This window comes from Ranitomeya imitator, chromosome 1 (assembly GCF_032444005.1).
Source record: "Ranitomeya imitator isolate aRanImi1 chromosome 1, aRanImi1.pri, whole genome shotgun sequence".
Classification (NCBI taxonomy): domain Eukaryota; kingdom Metazoa; phylum Chordata; class Amphibia; order Anura; family Dendrobatidae; genus Ranitomeya; species Ranitomeya imitator.
In genome coordinates this window covers 1,229,830,588-1,229,855,524 of record NC_091282.1, presented here as the reverse complement: position 1 = coordinate 1,229,855,524, position 24,937 = coordinate 1,229,830,588, and the positions used below count along the sequence as shown (strand labels likewise).

General features: G+C 43.2%; 1 protein-coding gene and 1 long non-coding RNA gene across 2 annotated transcripts in view; one reads left to right on the top strand and one right to left on the bottom strand.

Annotated features, from left to right (window-relative positions):
- Positions 1 to 517: 517 nt before the first annotated feature.
- LOC138658396 (uncharacterized) lies at positions 518 to 14,767 on the bottom strand. The gene is made up of 3 exons (XR_011317486.1): positions 14,616 to 14,767; positions 1,842 to 2,241; positions 518 to 845 (listed from the first exon to the last, which is right to left on the bottom strand). It is a non-coding gene; the product is annotated as an uncharacterized lncRNA (long non-coding RNA).
- Positions 14,768 to 15,255: 488 nt separating this feature from the next.
- CYP26B1 (cytochrome P450 family 26 subfamily B member 1) overlaps positions 15,256 to 24,937 on the top strand; it is a 148,003-nt gene continuing 138,321 nt past the window's right edge. The window contains exon 1 of the mRNA XM_069745122.1: positions 15,256 to 15,341. The gene's annotated coding sequence lies outside the window, so the exon portion shown is untranslated. The remainder of the gene's footprint in view (positions 15,342 to 24,937) is intronic.

The following is a 24,937-nucleotide window of genomic DNA, read 5'->3' as shown; positions in this document are numbered from 1 at the left end:
CCTTTGCCGGGGAAGGCTTTGGGTGTGGAGATTTGCTGTGTTGATCTCCATGTGGACAGACTCCAGGTTCCTTCATTTAGAGATGTCTATTCCATCAGGCAGAAGCAGACACCACTATGGACTGCTCACCTCTGGACACAAGAACTTATGGTGGTCCCATTCATGCTGGAGCCCCCCATGTCACCCACCCACTGTGTGCTCTGTGGGCGCACGTTGTAAGCACATGGCCCCGTTATAAAACAAATAATATTTCCAAGATGAGGTTCAGTAAATATTTTTATTAATTTGACACATTTCACACATTATACAAGTGCAGTAATGAGAGGACACATTCCAGGAAAACACAAGGCTCAGATATTGGCCTCTCTGCAGGAATCACAAGGCTCTAATATAATATTCTCATATTGTAAGCTACTGCTAAATAAGTACACTTTCCTGAAACACTCTGTGCTGCTCCATGATGTAGCTCTCAGTCTGTTGCCCTCACTTGTCCCCCCCACATCATGCCACCCCCCACGGCCCTGTCATTACCATCATCGCAGGAGTTAGCAGGTCCCTTCGCCCACAAGATATGCTCCCTGCTCTCCTGAAATACTCTGTGCTGCATGTGCACATACACCAGCGACAGGGGGACCCCAACACTTCCCATTCATAAATCCACTGTTCTGTGTTACTTTGACCTATGAGGACCCAGATCATGGTGGGGTTCCATCATCTGCCCCCTTAGTGATAACTCTGGCCCCCTATAACTATGGCTCCCTGTAGAATCCTGCAGATGCCCACAGTCCCTGCAATCACTGCCCTGCTGCTTCCTAGATCTGATGCCCACAATGTATTTCCCAGACCTAACATACATAGTAACATAGTAACATAGTAACATAGTAACATAGTAACATAGTTAGTAAGGCATTTGTCCATCCAGTTCAGCCTATATTCCATCATAATAAATCCCCAGATCTACGTCCTTCTACAGAACCTAATAATTGTATGATACAATATTGTTCTGCTCCAGGAAGACATCCAGGCCTCTCTTGAACCCCTCGACTGAGTTCGCCATCACCACCTCCTCAGGCAAGCAATTCCAGATTCTCACTGCCCTAACAGTAAAGAATCCTCTTCTATGTTGGTGGAAAAACCTTCTCTCCTCCAGACGCAAAGAATGCCCCCTTATGCCCGTCACCTTCCTTGGTATAAACAGATCCTCAGCGAGATATTTGTATTGTCCCCTTATATACTTATACATGGTTATTAGATCGCCCCTCAGTCGTCTTTTTTCTAGACTAAATAATCCTAATTTCGCTAATCTATCTGGGTATTGTAGTTCTCCCATCCCCTTTATTAATTTTGTTGCCCTCCTTTGTACTCTCTCTAGTTCCATTATATCCTTCCTGAGCACCGGTGCCCAAAACTGGACACAGTACTCCATGTGCGGTCTAACTAGGGATTTGTACAGAGGCAGTATAATGCTCTCATCATGTGTATCCAGACCTCTTTTAATGCACCCCATGATCCTGTTTGCCTTGGCAGCTGCTGCCTGGCACTGGCTGCTCCAGGTAAGTTTATCATTAACTAGGATCCCCAAGTCCTTCTCCCTGTCAGATTTACCCAGTGGTTTCCCGTTCAGTGTGTAATGGTGATATTGATTCCCTCTTCCCATGTGTATAACCTTACATTTATCATTGTTAAACCTCATCTGCCACCTTTCAGCCCAAGTTTCCAACTTATCCAGATCCATCTGTAGCAGAATACTATCTTCTCTTGTATTAACTGCTTTACATAGTTTTGTATCATCTGCAAATATCGATATTTTACTGTGTAAACCTTCTTTTTACTGTGTAAACCTCTGCTTATGGTCATTGTTTCACGCTTTATCCTCAGCTTTATGAATCTGTTTTTCTTCCGCATCCGATGGCATTTTAGGATGGATTTGCCTTTGTATCTGCCGTAAAAAAAAACTCCGACCGACACTCTGATTTCTGTCTTTTAATTTCTGTGCCCAATTGATGCAGAATCAGTCTCAAAATCCTCATGAAATCTGCGGTAATGTCCCTGCAGCACAGAAGAGCTCAGTGGCAGAGAAACCAGGTCACAAGTGATCCAGAAATCATCGCTACCAGGATGGATGTAAGACGACTGCTCCGCTCTGCCAGGAGTGTACGAGCCCCCATCCTCAGGCTTAGGGAGGACCCCCGTCATAATGAGCCAATCAGCCTCCTGGTGAAGATGCAGAACCAAGAAATACTAAAAGGAGGAAAAGAAGGAGAGATTATTATTATCATTATTACTAATTAACAGAAATTAACATTCACATTAGTAATAAGCGAATACATTCAGCACTATTCGTTACTCGTCGGGTAATTAGGTATTCGCCTCGGTATTTTCTAGTGACCCGCCCGGCATGTTTGGCGCTTTATTTGCAGCCAGTGAACATGCTGGGCTGACTTGCTAATCACAGTAATGCCGGGCGCCATCTTTGGTGTGGCATTACTGTGATTGGCTGGCATTCCAGCATCACAGGGACTGTTTAAAGGCTGCCGGCGCCATCTTGCACGCATTGCTGCCAGAAACAGCGTAGGGAGAGCGTAGTGTGAGAGTAGGGAGAGTGAAAGGAGCATATATGGAGAGTGATAGGAGGTTATAGTGAGCGTTATTGATTACAAAAAGCTCTTTTAAGAGCTGAAGATTAGTTGTTTCTTAGGAGGGGATTTAATAGGAAGGAGGGATGGTGGGTGAAAGGCAGGCACCTGGGTGTTCTCATCATTGCAAGTACATGCTGCAGCTCTCTGCTATTTTCCACTTACAATTCCTGATATTTGTCTAGCAGTTGTGCGACTGGTGCAATCTGGGTAGAGATAATCATACGTGGCAATTTATCAGAGGCAATAATCTTCATTACTCCGCATTTGGAGTGTGTCAGCAAGACGATCTCCAAAAAAAATAGCCACACATTGCTAGATACAGTGAATTTGTATATAAGACCTTTGTAAGGGTACTTATGAAGCCAGAAAATACTGGCTTTATTTTTCACAAGCATAACATATTCAAGATGAGAAAGGGTGACGTTAAGGGACGTGGATGTGGTGGTGTCCGCCAAGGCTGTGTGACAGATCTGAAGGTGACTGTATCTCGTTCTATGTTCCTGTCAAAATGTGGTCAGCGCGCTACGCCACTAACGAATCCAAGCAAGTGCGAGGATGTTGTGGGTTGGATGGCAGACAAAGGCTCCAGTGTATTGATAAACAGCACCACGAAGTCTTCCACACGGTCCAGTCTCAGCAGCCAAGAGGCTGGGCCTCTAAGTCCTCAACCTGGTCCTCCTTCCTCCCATCATCAAGAGTCCCAGGAGACATATGACCCCAACGCTGGCAACTCCGAGGCACTGTTTATGTTCCCTTGTAATTTGTCAGGCCCGTGCACCATTAAAGAGGATCATGAGGAGGTGGAGTGCAGTGATGCCCAAACATTTGAGCACCCATGGCCCGGAGAAAGCCACGTTGGGGAAGGTCAATAAATGTCTGAAGAGGTAGAGGATAATCATGAGGCACAGTTGCCATCAGGTTAGCCTCAAATCGCAACTCAAAAACAGGATCAGATTTAGGAATTGGAAGCCGACATGGTCGATGATGAGGCCACTGATCCAACCTGGCATGGTGGCACGCCTAGCGAGCATAGCAGTGCAGAGAGGGATGGATCCTTAGCAAGAAAACAGGCAAGAAGAGGTAGTGTCATACCAAAAAGATGAGAATTATCCAAAAGAAGTAATCAGACCATGCTATAAAATGACATATAAACTCAAGATCCAAATAAAGAATTATGGGGATTTATCATGAAAAAATTATATAAATTTTATTGCACACATTAAATCGACAAAAATACAAAAGGTATACAGGTGAGAAAACAGCAGCTAAAGAAGCCGGTGTCAGATGGAGATTATTGCAAAAACAAGTTATACACCGAACAAGATGAGGTAGTGGTTTGCCCAGAGGTAGAACTTGGTCAACTGTTCCACAGAGCCCCCCCACGCGGCTGGATAACAGGCCAAGGGTGCGTTGTTCCCCTGTATGGCAGGTCGTGTGGCGAGCACTCTTGCGGAGATCCGAGGTGCTTGAGAAGTGGGATGGCAATCCCCGTAATAGAGTCATGTTCAATCACCGCACGCTCTTGATAGAGGCTTGAGAAGACGTTATTATACCGGTGGGGATGCAGCCATAACACAATTCGCGAATAAGGAATTGGCGCAGGGATAGAGAAAATGGTGAAGTGACGAGAACAGAACACTTCGATGGTAGGCTGCAATCACAGGTGCAGGTGCCGGACCGACCCAGGACCCAGGTGTCCTTTTACAAGTAGGACATCCTTTACACCGTTCAGTGAATTTTGCCATCAGCGACCATAAGACCCTGTGAGGGTGGAAACGTTATATTCTTGTCGCCATTTTCTCTATCCTTATTCATGAATTGTGTTATGCCTGTTTTTTTGGGAAGTTGTCTTAACATCCATCCCTTAGTAGTCATCTATGTATACTCCATGTGGGTAATGTTTTGTGCTTTTTGAAGCCTTTACACATGTGCAATGATTAAACTTCTACTCTCTGCCTCTTGTAATAACGTCTAAAGCTACGTTCACACTTGCGTACGGGGGCTTTGCGGACTGCTGCGTTCTTCCTCCCTGATGCTCCGCCCACTTCTGCACTTCTTCCATTTAGGTCCGCCTACTTCTGTATGCGTCCTGCGTACCTATCTTTAACGTTGGGTACGCAGGACATGCGGATGTAAGCGGATGCGTCGTTTTGACGTGCGCACAGACCGCACGGGAAAGCAACGAGAAAGCAACAAGAAGGTACACAGGACGCATGCAGAAGTAGGCGGACTTAAATGAAAAAAGCGCAGAAGAGGGTGGAGCTTCAGGGAGGAAGTAAGCAGCCGTCTGCAAAGCCCCGGTAAGCAAGTGTGAACATAGCCTAAGTGCATTGTGATGTCCCCATCACGGCGTCTTTCAGCTGGTCTGAGAGAGACCCCTTGGCTAATTTTTGGAAACCTTTGCACATTGTGCAATGGTCAAATCTCTACTCTCAATCTCTATATAGTCTATTACTATATATTTTTTTATTGTGTTGACCTTCTCACGGTCTCTTTAACCCCTTCCCGATATGCGCCATGCTAGTACTGCTCTATGGCAGGTGCGTTCACACAAACCACCGAACTAGTACGGTGGCATGATCACGGGGTCTCACGCTAAGCACCGCGGCGATCGCGTGTGGGTATCAGTTGTATGTGACATTTAACCCTTCCGATGCTGCTGACAGTAGTGACAGCGACAGAGGAGCATCGCGCAGGGAGCCCCCTCCCTGCACACTTCCATTAGGACAACGTGATTCCATCATGTTGTCCTGATGGTCTCCATGGAGACCTCAGGCTCCAAGATGGCTACGGGGGCCTTCTGGGTCCTGCAGGTAAGGTGGCTTGTAAGCGCCTGCTGGGAGCGGACACTGGCATGCCTCCTTCTCTGCCTGTCAGATCCTGATCTGATGCTGTGCAGTGCAGAGCGCCAGATCAGCGATCTGATGTAACATGTAACATAGTCATGCACATCTTGGGACAATGTAATTTTTTTTTTTACTTTTTTACAAAGTGTAAAAATATTTAAAAAAATCCCTAAATAAAGAATAAATAAATACTTTTCCAATCAATACATTTATGTAATTAAAAAAAAAACAATAAAAGAACACATATTTGGTATCACTGCGTCCATAACAACCCGCTCTATAAAACTGTCCCACTAGTTAACCCCTTCAGTGAACACCATAAAACCCCCCCAAAAACAGGCAAATACTTTATCATCATACCACCAAACAAAACGTGATAAAAAAGACGGATATAAATAAACATGGTACAGATTAAAATGTAATCTTGTCCTGTAAAAAACAAGCCGCCATACAGGTCCATCATCAGAAAAATAAAAAAGTTCTAGCGCTGAGAATAAAGTGATGCAAAAATAAATATTTTTCTATAACATAGTTTTTATTGTGTAAAATTGCCAAAACATAAAAAAAATATAAATGAGGTATGGCTGTAATTATGCTGACCCAAAGAAAAAAGTGGTCTTACCAATTTCACCACACACGGAATGGTATAAAAAAAAACAAAAAAACAAAAAGCAATTCCTGAATTGCTGGTTTTTGTTCATTCTGTCTCCCAAAAATCAGAATAGAAAATGTCATGTGCCCGAAAATAGTAACAATAAATACGTCAACTCGTCCCGTAAAAAACAAGACCTCACATGACTGTCGGCCGAAATATGAAAAAAATTATAGCTCTCAAAATATGATGATGCAAAAACTGGTTTTCGCAATAAAAAGCGTCTTTTAGTGTGTGACAGCTGCCAAACATAAAAACCCGCTATAAATCTGATATCGCTGTAATCGCACCGACCCAAAGAATAAAGTCGCCTAATCACTTATAACGCAGGAGGAACATAGTAACAAATAAATAAATAAAACCAATTCTTCACATGCTGTTAATTTTTTCATTATCCCTACCAAAGATTGCAGTAAAGCTCGGCGCACATTTATCCTGCGCTCTGTGCTGAGCGCTTACACCGGGGTTTCCATGTAGATCTCTGAAATACATGATTCAGACAGAACCCCTGGCAGAAGATTCCCTATAATGAGGCAGATGGAGGCTCTCTGGAAACCATAGGACCTGTGGTCTGGCGGTGTCCGTCTTTTTAGGATTGTATAAAAGTGCAGTCGGCCACAGTTTTCTGCACTTCTGAAAAGGACACCGCTGATCAGAGGCCAGACAGAGCCCAGAGTAACTCTGCTGCCTCATTATTGTGAGTGGATCCCTGGGGGTTTCATCTGTCACATCACTTGGAGATTTAGATGGAATCCTCGATGTAAGTGCTCAGCGTAGAGCGCCAGATAAATGTGATCCCAAACGTTATGTAAAATTTTCACAATAAAAGCTTCAACTCAAACCACAAAAAAAAAGCAAGTCCCCACTCAGGTCCGTCATCTGTTAATGGAAATATAGGGGGCTTCCACGTTACTGGTAGCACAAAGGTTCTGAAAAAGCAAAATGGTTCCTCACCGCCAAAAGAAATTCAGCAAATTCTCCACTCCCAAATCCAAATGCCCCCCTCCCTTCTGAGCCCCAGTGTACGTAAGCAACGTTTAGTGCCCACATGTTGGGCATTTCTGTAGTGATGAGAACCCGCCTAATTTACAGGCATGTGTCTCTAGAAGCATGAGCTGGCCATAATGTACTGGTCACTACAACATACCAGTCACTACAACGTACTGGTCACTACAACGTACTGGTCACTACAACGTACTGGTCACTACAACGTACTGGTCACTACAATGGCAGTTTTCAATTTTCACTCAGCAACATCCACTGCTACCTGTTTCTGGAAAACACCCATGGAGTCAAAATCATCACTACACCTGTAAATTTCCAAAGGGTTATAATTTCCAAAATGGGGTGACTTATGGGGGTTCTGCTGTTCTGGTACCTTGGCTCTGCCAATGTAATATGTCACCCTCAAACAAATGCAGCAAAATTTGCACTGTAATATGGCGCTACTTGCCTTCTGAGCTTTGCACTGTGCCTCAAAAGTCGTTTTTGACCACACATGGGGTATCAGTGAACTCAAGAGAAATTGCCTAACAAACTTTGGGGTCCATTTTCTCCTTTTGCCCTTATGAAATACAAAATTTATAGCTAAAAAAGATTTTTGTGGGAAAAATGTTGATTTTTTTTATTTTCACAGTTTAACGTTATAAACATCTGTGAAGCACCTGGGGGTTCAGGGTGCTCTATATACATCTAGATAAAGTTCCAAATGGGTCTAGTTTCCAATATGGGGTCACTCGTTGGGGGTTTCGACTGTTTAGGCACATCAGGGGCTCTCCAAACATGACATGGCACTACTTCCCTTCCAAGTCCTGCCGTGCGCCCAAACAGTAGTTTTCCTCCACATATTAGGTGTCTGCGCACTCAGGAGAAATTGTACAACAAATTGTATGGAGTAATTTCTCTTGTTACCCTTATAAAAATGCAAAATTTGGAGCTAAAAAAAGATTTATCTAGGAAAAATGTGATTTTTTTTTAATTTTCACGGATTAACATTATAAACTTCCGTGAAGCACCTGTGGGTTCAAAGGGCTCAATACACATCTAGGTAAGGTCCCTAAGGGGTCTAGTTTCTAAAATGGTGTCACTTTTTTGGGGTTTCCACTGTTTAGGCACATCAGGGGCTCTGCAAACATGGCATGGCATCAGCTAATTATGTAAGCAAATTTTACATTCAAAAAGTGAAATGGCGCTCCTTCCCTTCCGAGCCCTGCCATACGCCCAAACAGTAGATTTCCCCCGTATTGGGTATCAGCGTACTCAGGAGAAATTGCACTACAAAATGTATGGTCCATTTTCTCCTGTTACCCTTGTAAAAGTAAAAAAAATTAGGTCTAAAGGAAATTTTTTATGAAAGAAAAGTAAATGTTTAATTTTTTTCTTCCACATTCCAAAAATTGCTGTGAAGAACCTGAAGGGTTAATAAACTTCTTGAATATGGTTTTGAGCACCTTGAGGGGATTTAGAATGGTGTATTTTTTTTTTTTGTATTTTCTGTCATATAGGCCCCTCAAAGTCACTTCGAATGTGAGGTGGTCCCTAAAAAATGGTTTGGCAAATTTTGTTGTAAAAATGAGAAAATTGCTGGTCAACTTTTAACCCTTATAACTTCCTAACAAGAAAAAAAATTATGTTTCCAAAATTGTGCTGGTGTAAAGCAGACATGTGGGAAATATTATTAATTAACTATTTTGTGTGACTTAACTCTGATTTAAGGGCATAAAAATTAAAAGTTTGAAAATTGGAAAATTTTCGACAAAATTTCTGTTTTTTTTCATAAATAAACGCAAGTAATATCGAATAAATATTACCACTAACAAAAAGAACAATATGTAGAGAAAAAATATTCTCAGAATCAGTGGGATCCGCTGAACAGTTCCAGATTTAGGATCTCATAAAGTGACAGTGGTCAGAATTGGAAAAATTGTCCCGGTCAGGAAGGTGAAAACAGGCGAAGGGGCGACGAAGGGGTTAAGCGCGTATCTGGGATGTCGATGTTGATTTTTGGGTCTGAACTTGGACATTTTGGAACATCAATGCATTGATATGCTCCATACAGTTCCTCAGGTTTCAGCCTTACACAGAATAATAATATCAGTAATGAAACATGCTCTATATACTATATATATATTATACACACTGCTTGTTTGGAAATCCCTTATGAAGGGAAATTGGACATAATACCTCTGTTAGCATTCTCCATATACTCCTCATATACGCTGCACCCCAGTAGGTGGGCAGAACGCCTGGGTACACAATCTGTGTCTGACGGTGAAGACACTGGCCCTTCCCCTGTGTACATCATTCCCGCTTTTTCCCGTACCCCCAGACCTGTTCGTTGGGTCCAACAGAAAAATATTCGGCTTTCCCATTGACTTGCATTGGATTCATTATTCGGCACAAGTACACGGATATTAGAAAGTATTGTGGCGATTTTTCCGAACCCGAATATTTCGCTATTCGATCATCACTAGTAATAATCCATTTATCTACTCATCTGCAGTAATCCCAGGTATGTGAACATGTCAGTAACAATCCCAGAAATCTGATCACCGATATTAATCCCAGATATTTCATTTTCAATAAAAAGATAATATATATATATATACACACACACACTAACAGGTATCTACTCACCAGTAATGACTCCAATCATCTCACTTTTTACACTAATCCCAGATATTTATCATACAATGATGATCCAGTTATTTACTCATCAGTAGTAATCCCAGATATCAACTCATCCATAATAACTCCAGACATCTGACGTGACATACTAATTGCACATATTTAATATTCAATGATGATAGTTTTATACTCATCAACCCTTAGTAAGAATCCAGATAGTTACTCATCAGTAATAATCCCAGATACGTACTGATCAGTAATAATCCCAGACATGTACTTATCAGCATCATTATCAACAGTGACCCTAGATATGGACTGATCATCAGTAATAATCCCAGATACACACGTGGTCAAAATTGTTGGTCCCCCTCGTTTAATGACAGATAAACCCACAATGGTCACAGAAATAACTTGAATGTGACAAAAGTAATAATAAATAAATGATCTATGAAAATGAAGAAATGAAAGTCAGACGTTGCTTTCCAACCATGCTGCCACAGAATAAAAAAATAAATAAAATAAAACTCATGAAATCGGCCTGGACAGAAATGATGGCACCCCTGAAAATAATGTGACAGAAGGGACATGTTAGATCGCGGTGTGCCCACTAACGATCATCACAGGGGTCTACAATCCTGGAGTCAGTGCGTGGCCGGTATATAGGGCTACAGATACTTTGCTGTGTGGTGACATGGTGTGTATAACACTCAACATGGACCAGAGGAAGCGAAGGAGTTGTCTCAGGAGATTAGAAAGAAAACTATAGACAAACATGTTACAGGTAAAAGTTATAAGACATCTCCAAGCAGCTCGATGTTCCTGTGACTACAGCTGCACATATTATTCAGAAATGGACTGTAGCCGACCTCCCTGGACGTGGCCGCAGGAGGAACATTGATGACAAATCAAAGAGACGGATAATACGAATGGAAACAAAAGAGCCAGAAAACATCTAAACAGATTAAAGGTGAACTTCAAGCTCAGATCGCACCATCTGTCGTTGTATGAGCCAAAGTGGACTTCATGGAGACAACCAAGGAGGACACCATTGTTGAAAAAAAATCATAAAAAAGCCAGACTGGAATGTGCCAAACTACACATTGACAAGCCACAAAGCTTCTGGGAGAATGTCCTATGGACAGATGAGACAACAATCGAACTTTTTGGCAAGGTACATCAGCTCTATGTTCACAGATGGAAAAATGAAGCCTATCAAGAAAAGAACACTGTCCCTACTGTGAAACATGGAGGAAGCTCTGTTATGTTCTGGGGCTGCTTTGCTGCATCTGGCACAGGGTGTCTAGAATCTGTGCAGGGTGCAATGAAATCTCAACACTATCAAGGGATAATAGAGAGAAATGTGCTGCCCAGTGTCAGAAAGCTTGCTCTCAGTTGCAGGTCATGGGTCATGCAACAGGATAATACCCAAAACACACAGCTAAAATCACCCAAGAATGGCTAAGAGGAAAACATTGGACTATTCTGAAGTGTCCTTCTATGAGCCCTGACCTAAATCCTATAGAGCATCTTTGGAAAGAGCTGAAACATCTGGAAAAGGCGACCTTCACACACGAGACAGATGGAGCAGTTTGCTCTTGAGGAGTCGGCCAAAATACCTGTCGAGAGGAGCAGAAGTCTCATTGACAGTTACAGGAATCGTTTGATTGCAGTGATTGCCTCAGAAGGTTGTGCAGCAAAATATTACGTTAAGGAACCATCATTTCTGTCCAGGCCGATTTCATGAGGTTTATATTTTTTTTTTTTTATTCTGTGGAAGCATGATTGAAAAGCAACGTCTGACTTTCATTTGTTCATTTTCATAGATCGTTTATTTATTATTACTTTTGTCAGATTCAAGTTATTGTAGGCTTTTGAGTAGACCACAACTATGAGAGACACAATGAGAAAACAAATCCAGATAATCACCTTGTCTGATTTGGGAAGATTTATTTATGGTGGGAAATAATTATTTGGTCATTAACAAAAGTTCATCTCAATATTTTGTTCTATATCCTTTGTTGGCAATGACAGAGGTCAAACGTTTTCTGTAAGTCTTCACAAGGTTGCCACACACTGTTGTTGGTATGTTGGCCCATTCCTCCATGCAGATCTCCTCTAGAGCAGTGATGTTTTGGGCCTGTCACTGGGCAACACGGACATTCAACTCCCTCCAAAGGTTTTCTATGGGGCTGAGATCTGGAGATTGGCTAGGCCACTCCAGGACCTTCATATGCTTTTTACGAAGCCACTCCTTCATTATCATACTGAAAGACCCATCCACGTTTCATCTTCAATGCCCTTGCTGATGGAAGGAGGTTTGCACTCAAAATCTCACGATACATGGCCCCATTCATCCTTTCATGTGCCCGGATCAGTCATCCAGGTCCCTTTGCAGAGAAACAGCCCCAAAGCATGATGTGGCCACCACCATGCTTCCCAGTAGGTCTGGTGTTCTTTGGATGCAACTGAGCATTCTGTCTACTCCAAACACGACGAGTTTTGTTTCTACCAAACAGTTCTACTTTGGTTTCATCAGACCATATGACATTCTCCAATTCTCTTCTGGATAATCCAAATGCTTTCTAGCAAAATTCAGATGGGCCCGGACATGTACTGGCTTAGGCAGGGGGACACATCTGGCACTGCAGGATCTGAGTTCCTGGCGGTGTAGTGTATTACTGATGGTAGCCTTTGTTACGGTGGTCCCAGCTCTATGCAGGTCATTCACTAGGTCCCCCCATATGGTTCTGGGATTTTGCTCACCGTTCTTGTGATCATTTAGACCCCACGGGGTGAGATCTTGCGTGGAGCCCCAGATCGAAGGAGATTATCAGTGGTCTTGCATGTCTTCCATTTTCTTTTTATTGCTCCCACAGTTGATTTCATCACATCAAGCAGCTTGCCTATTCCTGATTCAGTCTTTCCAGCCTGGTGCAGGGCTACAATTTTGTTTCTGGTGTCCTTCAACAGCTCTTTGGTCTTCACCATAGTGGAGTTTGGAGTCAGACTGTTTGAGGTTGTGGACAGGGGTCTTTATACTGATAACAAGTTCAAGCAGGCACCATTACTACAGTTAATGAGTGGAGGACAGAGGAGCCTCTTAAAGAAGAAGTTACAGGTCTGTGAGAGCGAGAAATCTTTCATATTTTTAGGTGACCAAATACTTATTTTCCACCATAATTTGCAAAATAAATCTTGCCAAATCAGACAAGGTGATTTTCTGGATTTGTTTTCTCATTGTGACTCTCATAGTTGTGGTCTACCTATAATGTCAATTACAGGCACCTCTCTCATCTTTTTAAGTGGGAGAACTTGTACAATTGGTGGCTGATTACATACTTTTTTCCCCCACTGTATATACCATGCGCTATACAAGTATACACAGGAGTGTGTCAGTGACGCCTTCTGGACATCTGTCAGGTCAGCAGTCTTCCCCATGATTGTGGAGCTACTGAAACAGACTAAGGGACATTTATAAAAGCTTAGGAGTCTTTACAGGTGTTTTTGTGAGTTATTCTAATTTACTGAGATAATGACTTTTGGGTTTTCATTGGATGTAAGCCATAATCATCAACATTAACAGGAATAAACACGTGAAATAGATCACTCTGTGTGTAATGACTCTATAGAATATGAGTTTCACTTTTTGTATTGACGAACTGAAATAAATTAACTTTTTGATGATATTCTAATTTAGTGAGAAGCACCTGTATATAATAGATAAATGATAGATAATAGATAATAGATATATAATAGATATAGATAGATAATAGATAATAATAGATAGATGACATATAGATAATAGATATACAGATAATAGATAGACAAATAATAGATAGATAGATAATAAATAATAGATAGATAATAGATACATAATAGATACTAATATTGAGTATGCGGCTGAGCTCTGCGGCTGCAGGGGATGACAGGTGATCAGTGCAGGACTCAAATCTGCAGGACAAGGTGCAGTGATGTCCCCAGGATTTACCCCCAAATACAACAGTTATCCCCCTGGGTACAGATGCAATAATGATTCACGGTAATTAATAGTATCTACCGTGGCCGATAATCCAGTATAACAAGGTTCCTGGTCTGGAATATCCTCAATCCTGTGACTGCCCCAGCAGGTGACATGTGCCTGCCCCAGGAGGTGACACTGTGCCTGCCCCAGGAGGTGACATGTGCCTGCCCCAGGAGGTGACATGTGCCTGCCCCAGGAGGTGACACTGTGCCTGCCCCAGGAGGTGACACTGTTCCTGCCCCAGGAGGTGACACTGTGCCTGCCACAGGAGGTGACACTGTGCCTGCCACAGGAGGTGACACTGTGCCTGCCACAGGAGGTGACACTGTGCCTGCCACAGGAGGTGACACTGTGCCTGCCACAGGAGGTGACACTGTGCCTGCCTCAGGAGGTGACACTGTGCCTGCCCCAGGAGGTGACACTGTGCCTGCCCCAGGAGGTGACACTGTGCCTGCCCCTGGAGGTGACACTGTGCCTGCCCCAGGAGGTGACACTGTGCCTGCCCCAAGAGGTGACACTGTGCCTGCCCCAGGAGCTGACACTGTGCCTGCCACAGGAGGCGACACTGTGCCTGCCACAGGAGGTGACACTGTGCCTGCCACAGGAGGTGACACTGTGCCTGCCACAGGAGGTAACACTGTGCCTGCCACAGGAGGTGACATGTGCCTGCCCCAGGAGGTGACATGTGCCTGCCCCAGGAGGTGACATGTGCCTGCCCCAGGAGGTGACATGTGCCTGCCCCAGGAGGTGACATGTGCCTGCCCCAGGAGGTGACATGTGCCTGCCCCAGGAGGTGACATGTGCCCAGCTGCCCTCAGCACCTACCTTACCTTTCTCCAGGAGCCTCTGCCTGTGAACCCGCCATCCTCCCCGGAGTGTGAGCCCTGGGATATTGGCAGCAGGGTTATAGAGGGGACGCCAGCCCACCTAGGATTGGCAGCAGCCTGCACCCCCTGCTCCTGCCAGGCAGCCCCAGCAGTGGCCATGATAACAGCTGTAGTGACAAGTGCACAGTCAGTCCATGCCAAGCAGCACATGCCCCCAGCCAGCACCCTGTGCCCCCTCTAATCTGCACAGCCCCCTCCCCAACTATAAGGAGGCTCTGAGGATCTCCCTTTGTGGCAGGGTGTAACTTGATAAACCTTGTCTTCTCCTTCCAGCCCCACACATTGCTCTGCTCTCCCCATTCTCCCCTGCATGTAGTGAGCCTGGCGAGGGAGGGGGACATCTGAGAACTTACACTGGACCCTGCAAAAAAAAAGGCAAAAGTGATAAGAAAAAGGAGCAACAGAAGAAGCAAAAAAACCCTTATACTGTGACTGCAGCAACCTCTTCACAGGGGGAGGGGGCATTTCTGGAAGAAGTCCCCCCCAGATTTTTTTTTTTTTTTTGTAAATAGCTCTGAATATTCATTAGGGACAGCTCACTGTGGGTGGGGACCCGGCCAAGTTTTCATTCTATAAAATGCAGGATTGTTTGCATTGTCAGGGACTGCTTTGAAAAATTGCCACCATCCTATTTGATTCTCTGCGTAAGCCAAGTGCTGCTGCTGTAAGGTAAGTGCAGCGGTGCCCAGAGGTGACTGCTGGCTCCGCTCCGCATCACTCTGCTCCGCTCCGCATCACTCTGCTCCGCGCTGCATCACTCTGCTCCGCTCCGCATCACTCTGCTCCGCGCTGCATCACTCTGCTCCGCGCTGCATCACTCTGCTCCGCGCTGCATCACTCTGCTCCGCGCTGCATCACTCTGCTCCGCGCTGCATCACTCTGCTGCATCACTCTGCTCCGCGCTGCATCACTCTGCTCCGCGCTGCATCACTCTGCTCCGCGCTGCATCACTCTGCTCCGCGCTGCATCACTCTGCTCCGCGCTGCATCACTCTGCTGCATCACTCTGCTGCATCGCATCTGCCTTCTCTGCATTACTTCTACATTGTTTCATTGATTCTCCTTAAATTGCATAGAAATAAGAAAAAAAATAAGAAAATTTAGAAAAAAGTTAGATTTTAGAAAAAAAGGGAAGTAATAAAAAAAAAAAAATACAATTTCTATTAAAAATAAATAAATGTAAGAAAATATAAAGCCGAGTCGAGAACGATGTACTCTTCTGTTCTGTCACTCCTGACTTATTTGGATGCGCTGTGCCGCGATTTCTGGGTGCGCGCCGCGGTGTAAAATCATTAGTTGTGCTCCGATCGTTAGAACAATGAGCAGATAATTGAATTACCCTGTACAGTGACTTGGCCTCATTTACCCAGAGCGATTGCCAATAAGCGATTGCCGAGTAGTAATATCGTTCCGTTCGTTAAGATTCGTGTAAACGACTAATGAGCGGAACGAGGAGCGGCCGAGCAGATGATTACGTGTGGACGGCCATGTCATTCCCTTGTCATTCCCTTGTCATTCCGTTTTTTGTTTTTACCTTTTGAGGCTTTTCGGATCTTTGCCGCGGGCGGTCGTCATGGTGAGAAATTAGATGGACGGCAGGAAATGGTTAAACGAATTCAAAGTGATCACAAATGTAAATAGTTTAGAATCTTCGATATAGAAAATTCTATTTTTACATTTCAAATATTTACATTTTGAAAAATGCAAAAGTTCAGAATTTAAAAGCAGAAAATGTGCAGAAGATTTTGTCTCCACTGACTGTCAGACGTCGCTTTGTGGACACTGCCTCGGCTCTGCTACACCGCGTCACAGATCGGAGTATATATATATATATATATATATATATATATATATATATATATATATATGTGTGGAAGCTTCCACGGGCGGACGTGTCACTCGCACAATGTATCCTCCTCACATTTTCATATATGAAAGAGATGTTAACATTTTTTTTTATACATTTTCTCCTAAAAAAGAAACAAATTGCGTTTGTGATGTTTTTACTTGTTTTTGACGTCTGGTCAGGATCGATCGCTACCGGATCCGATCATGTGATCCACAAATCACAGAACGCAGTCCTGAGCGATCACATCCAAGAGTGACTCACGTCAGAGCAATCCCAGCCACAAATGTGGTAACCTGTCATGTAGCAGAGCCGAGCGTGCCACGTGTGATCTCCCCTGATGTAGCAGAGCCGAGCGTGCCACGTGTGATCTCCCCTGATGTAGCAGAGCCGAGCGTGCCACGTGTGATCTCCCCTGATGTAGCAGAGCCGAGCGTGCCACGTGTGATCTCCCCTGATGTAGCAGAGCCGAGCGTGCCACGTGTGATCTCCCCTGATGTAGCAGAGCCGAGCGTGCCACGTGTGATCTCCCCTGATGTAGCAGAGCCGAGCGTGCCACGTGTGATCTCCCCTGATGTAGCAGAGCCGAGCGTGCCACGTGTGATCTCCCCTGATGTAGCAGAGCCGAGCGTGCCATATGTGATCTCCCCTGATGTAGCAGAGCCGAGCGTGCCACGTGTGATCTCCCCTGATGTAGCAGAGCCGAGCGTGCCATATGTGATCTCCCCTGATGTAGCAGAGCCGAGCGTGCCACGTGTGATCTCCCCTGATGTAGCAGAGCCGAGCGTGCCATATGTGATCTCCCCTGATGTAGCAGAGCCGAGCGTGCCACGTGTGATCTCCCCTGATGTAGCAGAGCCGAACGTGCCATTTGTTATCTCACCTGATGTAGCAGAGCCGAGCGTGCCATATGTGATCTCCCCTGATGTAGCAGAGCCGAGCGTGCCACGTGTGATCTCCCCTGATGTAGCAGTGCCGAGCGTGCCACGTGTGATCTCCCCTGATGTAGCAGAGCCGAGCGTGCCACGTGTGATCTCCCCTGATGTAGAAGAGCCGAGCGTGCCACATGTGATCTCCCCTGATGTAGCAGAGCCGACACAGCAGTTATTTCTGCATTCCTAAAATTGTCCGAATAATAGCTTTAAGATATTTATGAAGTAGATGTCACCTGCAGTCCTATGTAACACCACATATAACAATGATATCTCTCTGAGTACAGATAATGTAGTAATGTCACCTGCAGTCCTATGTAACACCACAGATAACACAGTGATAACTCTCTGAGTACAGATAATGTAGTAGGTGTCACCTGCAGTCCTATGTAACACCACATATAACAATGATACCTCTCTGAGTACAGATAATGTAGTAATGTCACCTGCAGTCCTATGTAACACCACAGATAACACAGTGATATATCTCTGAGTTCAGATTATGTAGTAGATGTCACCTGCAGTCCTATGTAACACCACAGATAACACAGTGATAACTCTCTGAGTACAGGTAATGTAGTAGGTGTCACCTGCAGTCCTATGTAACACCACAGATAACACAGTGATAACTCTCTGAGTACAGGTAATGTAGTAGGTGTCACCTGCAGTCCTATGTAACACCACAGATAACACAGTGATAACTCTCTGAGTACAGATTATGTAGTAGATGTCACCTGCAGTCCTATGTAACACCACAGATAACACAGTGATAACTCTCTGAGTACAGATAATGTAGTAGATGTCACCTGCAGTCCTATGTAACACCACAGATAACACAGTGATATCTCTCTGAGTACAGATAATGTTGTAGATGTCACCTGCAGTCCTATGTAACACCACAGATAACACAGTGATAACTCTCTGAGTACAGATAATGTTGTAGATGTCACCTGCAGTCCTATGTAACACCACAGATAACACAGTGATAACTCTCTGAGTACAGATTATGTAGTAGATGTCACCTGCAGTCCTATGTAACACCACAGATAACACAGTGATAACTCTCTGAGTACAGATAATGTAGTAGATGTCACCTGCAGTCCTATGTAACACCACAGATAACACAGTGATATCTCTCTGAGTACAGATAATGTAGTAATGTCACCTGCAGTCCTATGTAACACCACAGATAACACAGTGATATCTCTCTGAGTACAGATAATGTAGTAATGTCACCTGCAGTCCTATGTAACACCACAGATAACACAGTGATATATCTCTGAGTACAGATAATGTAGTAGGTGTCACCTGCAGTCCTATGTAACACCACATATAACAATGATACCTCTCTGAGTACAGATAATGTAGTAATGTCACCTGCAGTCCTATGTAACACCACAGATAACACAGTGATATATCTCTGAGTACAGATAATGTAGTAGATGTCACCTGCAGTCCTATGTAACACCACAGATAACACAGTGATAACTCTCTGAGTACAGATAATGTTGTAGATGTCACCTGCAGTCCTATGTAACACCACAGATAACACAGTGATAACTCTCTGAGTACAGATTATGTAGTAGATGTCACCTGCAGTCCTATGTAACACCACAGATAACACAGTGATAACTCTCTGAGTACAGATAATGTAGTAGATGTCACCTGCAGTCCTATGTAACACCACAGATAACACAGTGATATCTCTCTGAGTACAGATAATGTAGTAATGTCACCTGCAGTCCTATGTAACACCACAGATAACACAGTGATATCTCTCTGAGTACAGATAATGTAGTAATGTCACCTGCAGTCCTATGTAACACCACAGATAACACAGTGATAACTCTCTGAGTACAGATAATGTAGTAGATGTCACCTGCAGTCCTATGTAACACCACAGATTATACAGTAATAACTCTCTGAGTACAGATAATGTAGTAGATATCACCTGCAGTCCTATGTAACACCACAGATAACACAGTGATAACTCTCTGAGTACAGATAATGTAGTAGGTGTCACCTGCAGTCCTATGTAACACCACATATAACAATGATATCTCTCTGAGTACAGATAATGTAGTAATGTCACCTGCAGTCCTATGTAACACCACAGATAACACAGTGATATATCTCTGAGTACAGATTATGTAGTAGATGTCACCTGCAGTCCTATGTAACACCACAGATAACACAGTGATAACTCTCTGAGTACAGGTAATGTAGTAGGTGTCACCTGCAGTCCTATGTAACACCACAGATAACACAGTGATAACTCTCTGAGTACAGGTAATGTAGTAGGTGTCACCTGCAGTCCTATGTAACACCACAGATAACACAGTGATAACTCTCTGAGTACAGATAATGGAGTAGATGTCACCTGCAGTCCTATGTAACACCACATATAACAATGATACCTCTCTGAGTACAGATAATGTAGTAATGTCACCCGCAGTCCTATGTAACACCACAGATAACACAGTGATAACTCTCTGAGTACAGATAATGTAGTAGATGTCACCTGCAGTCCTATGTAACACCACATATAACAATGATACCTCTCTGAGTACAGATAATGTAGTAGATGTCACCTGCAGTCCTATGTAACACCACAGATAACACAGCGATAACTCTCTGAGTACAGATAATGTAGTAGATGTCACCTGCAGTCCTATGTAACACCACAGATAACACAGTGATAACTCTCTGAGTACAGATAATGTTGTAGATGTCACCTGCAGTCCTATGTAACGCCACAGATAACACAGTGATATCTCTCTGAGTACAGATAATGTTGTAGATGTTAACTGCAGTCCTATGTAACACCACAGATAACAGAGTGATAACTCTCTGAGTACAGATAATGTAGTAGATGTCAACTGCAGTCCTATGTAACACCACAGATAACAGAGTGATAACTCTCTGAGTACAGATAATGTTGTAGATGTCACCTGCAGTCCTATGTAACACCACAGATAACACAGTGATAACTCTCTGAGTACAGGTAATGTAGTAGATGTCACCTGCAGTCCTATGTAACACCACAGATAAGACAGTGATAACTCTCTGAGTACAGATAATGTAGTAGATGTCACCTGCAGTCCTATGTAACACCACAGATAACACAGTGATAACTCTCTGAGTACAGATAATGTAGTAGATGTCACCTGCAGTCCTATGTAACACCACAGATAACACAGTGATAACTCTCTGAGTACAGATAATGTAGTAGGTGTCACCTGCAGTCCTATGTAACACCACAGATAACACAGTGATAACTCTCTGAGTACAGATAATGTAGTAGATGTCACCTGCAGTCCTATGTAACACCACAGATAACACAGTGATAACTCTCTGAGTACAGATAATGTAGTAGGTGTCACCTGCAGTCCTATGTAACACCACAGATAACACAGTGATAACTCTCTGAGTACAGATAATGTAGTAGATGTCACCTGCAGTCCTATGTAACACCACAGATAACACAGTGATAACTCTCTGAGTACAGATAATGTAGTAGGTGTCACCTGCAGTCCTATGTAACACCACAGATAACACAGTGATAACTCTGAGTACAGATAATGTAGTAGATGTCACCTGCAGTCCTATGTAACACCACAGATAACACAGTGATAGCTCTCTGAGTACAGATAATGTAGTAGATGTCACCTGCAGTCCTATGTAACACCACAGATAACACAGTGATAACTCTCTGAGTACAGATAATGTAGTAGATGTCACCTGCAGTCCTATGTAATACCACAGATAACACAGTGATAACTCTCTGAGTACAGATAATGTAGTAGGTGTCACCTGCAGTCCTATGTAACACCACAGATAACACAGTGATAACTCTGAGTACAGATAATGTAGTAGATGTCACCTGCAGTCCTATGTAACACCACAGATAACACAGTGATAACTCTCTGAGTACAGATAATGTAGTAGATGTCACCTGCAGTCCTATGTAACACCACAGATAACACAGTGATAACTCTCTCAGTACAGATAATGTAGTAGATGTCACCTGCAGTCCTATGTAACACCACAGATAACACAGTGATAACTCTCTGAGTACAGATAATGTAGTAGGTGTCACCTGCAGTCCTATGTAACACCACATATAACAATGATACCTCTCTGAGTACAGATAATGTAGTAATGTCACCTGCAGTCCTATGTAACACCACAGATAACACAGTGATAACTCTCTCAGTACAGATAATGTAGTAGATGTCACCTGCAGTCCTATGTAACACCACAGATAACACAGTGATAACTCTCTGAGTACAGATAATGTAGTAGGTGTCACCTGCAGTCCTATGTAACACCACATATAACAATGATACCTCTCTGAGTACAGATAATGTAGTAATGTCACCTGCAGTCCTATGTAACACCACAGATAACACAGTGATAACTCTCTGAGTACAGATAATGTAGTAGGTGTCACCTGCAGTCCTATGTAACACCACAGATAACACAGTGATAACTCTCTGAGTACAGATAATGTAGTAGATGTCACCTGCAGTCCTATGTAACACCACAGATAACACAGTGATAACTCTCTGAGTACAGATAATGTAGTAGATGTCACCTGCAGTCCTATGTAATACCACAGATAACACAGTGATAACTCTCTGAGTACAGATAATGTAGTAGATGTCACCTGCAGTCCTATGTAACACCACAGATAACACAGTGATAACTCTCTGAGTACAGATAATGTAGTAGATGTCACCTGCAGTCCTATGTAACACCACAGATAACACAGTGATAACTCTCTGAGTACAGATAATGTAGTAGATGTCACATGCAGTCCTATGTAACACCACAGATAACACAGTGATAACTCTCTCAGTACAGATAATGTAGTAGATGTCACCTGCAGTCCTATGTAACACCACAGATAACACAGTGATAACTCTCTGAGTACAGATAATGTAGTAGGTGTCACCTGCAGTCCTATGTAACACCACATATAACAATGATACCTCTCTGAGTACAGATAATGTAGTAATGTCACCTGCAGTCCTATGTAACACCACAGATAACACAGCGATAACTCTCTGAGTACAGATAATGTAGTAGGTGTCACCTGCAGTCCTATGTAACACCACAGATAACACAGTGATAACTCTCTGAGTACAGATAATGTAGTAGATGTCACCTGCAGTCCTATGTAACACCACAGATAACACAGTGATAACTCTCTGAGTACAGATAATGTAGTAGATGTCACCTGCAGTCCTATGTAACACCACAGATAACACAGTGATAACTCTCTGAGTACAGATAATGTAGTAGGTGTCACCTGCAGTCCTATGTAACACCACATATAACAATGATACCTCTCTGAGTACAGATAATGTAGTAATGTCACCTGCAGTCCTATGTAACACCACAGATAACACAGCGATAACTCTCTGAGTACAGATAATGTAGTAGGTGTCACCTGCAGTCCTATGTAACACCACAGATAACACAGTGATAACTCTCTGAGTACAGATAATGTAGTAGATGTCACCTGCAGTCCTATGTAACACCACAGATAACACAGTGATAACTCTCTGAGTACAGATAATGTAGTAGATGTCACCTGCAGTCCTATGTAACACCACAGATAACACAGTGATAACTCTCTGAGTACAGATAATGTAGTAGGTGTCACCTGCAGTCCTATGTAACACCACAGATAACACAGTGATAACTCTCTGAGTACAGATAATGTAGTAGATGTCACCTGCAGTCCTATGTAACACCACAGATAACACAGTGATAACTCTCTGAGTACAGATAATGTAGTAGGTGTCACCTGCAGTCCTATGTAACACCACAGATAACACAGTGATAACTCTCTGAGTACAGATAATGTAGTAGATGTCACCTGCAGTCCTATGTAACACCACAGATAACACAGTGATAACTCTCTGAGTACAGATAATGTAGTAGGTGTCACCTGCAGTCCTATGTAACACCACAGATAACACAGTGATAACTCTCTGAGTACAGATAATGTAGTAGATGTCACCTGCAGTCCTATGTAACACCACAGATAACACAGTGATAACTCTCTGAGTACAGATAATGTAGTAGGTGTCACCTGCAGTCCTATGTAACACCACAGATAACACAGTGATAACTCTCTGAGTACAGATAATGTAGTAGATGTCACCTGCAGTCCTATGTAACACCACAGATAACACAGTGATAACTCTCTGAGTACAGATAATGTAGTAGATGTCACCTGCAGTCCTATGTAACACCACAGATAACACAGTGATAACTCTCTGAGTACAGATAATGTAGTAGATGTCACCTGCAGTCCTATGTAACACCACAGATAACACAGTGATAACTCTGAGTACAGATAATGTAGTAGATGTCACCTGCAGTCCTATGTAACACCACAGATAACACAGTGATATCTGTCTGAATACAGATAATGTAGTAGATGTCACCTGCAGTCCTATGTAACACCACACATAACACAGTGATAACTCTCTGAGTACAGATAATGTAGTAGATGTCACCTGCAGTCCTATGTAACACCACAGATCACACAGTGATAACTCTCTGAGTACAGATAATGTAGTAGATGTCACCTGCAGTCCTATGTAACACCACACATAACACAGTGATAACTCTCTGAGTACAGATAATGTAGTAGATGTCACCTGCAGTCCTATGTAACACCACAGATAACACAGTGATAACTCTCTGAGTACAGATAATGTAGTAGATGTCAACTGCAGTCCTATGTAACACCACAGATAACAGAGTGATAACTCTCTGAGTACAGATAATGTTGTAGATGTCACCTGCAGTCCTATGTAACACCACAGATAACACAGTGATAACTCTCTGAGTACAGGTAATGTAGTAGATGTCACCTGCAGTCCTATGTAACACCACAGATAAGACAGTGATAACTCTCTGAGTACAGATAATGTAGTAGATGTCACCTGCAGTCCTATGTAACACCACAGATAACACAGTGATAACTCTCTGAGTACAGATAATGTAGTAGATGTCACCTGCAGTCCTATGTAACACCACAGATAACACAGTGATAACTCTCTGAGTACAGATAATGTAGTAGGTGTCACCTGCAGTCCTATGTAACACCACAGATAACACAGTGATAACTCTCTGAGTACAGATAATGTAGTAGATGTCACCTGCAGTCCTATGTAACACCACAGATAACACAGTGATAACTCTCTGAGTACAGATAATGTAGTAGGTGTCACCTGCAGTCCTATGTAACACCACAGATAACACAGTGATAACTCTGAGTACAGATAATGTAGTAGATGTCACCTGCAGTCCTATGTAACACCACAGATAACACAGTGATAGCTCTCTGAGTACAGATAATGTAGTAGATGTCACCTGCAGTCCTATGTAACACCACAGATAACACAGTGATAACTCTCTGAGTACAGATAATGTAGTAGATGTCACCTGCAGTCCTATGTAATACCA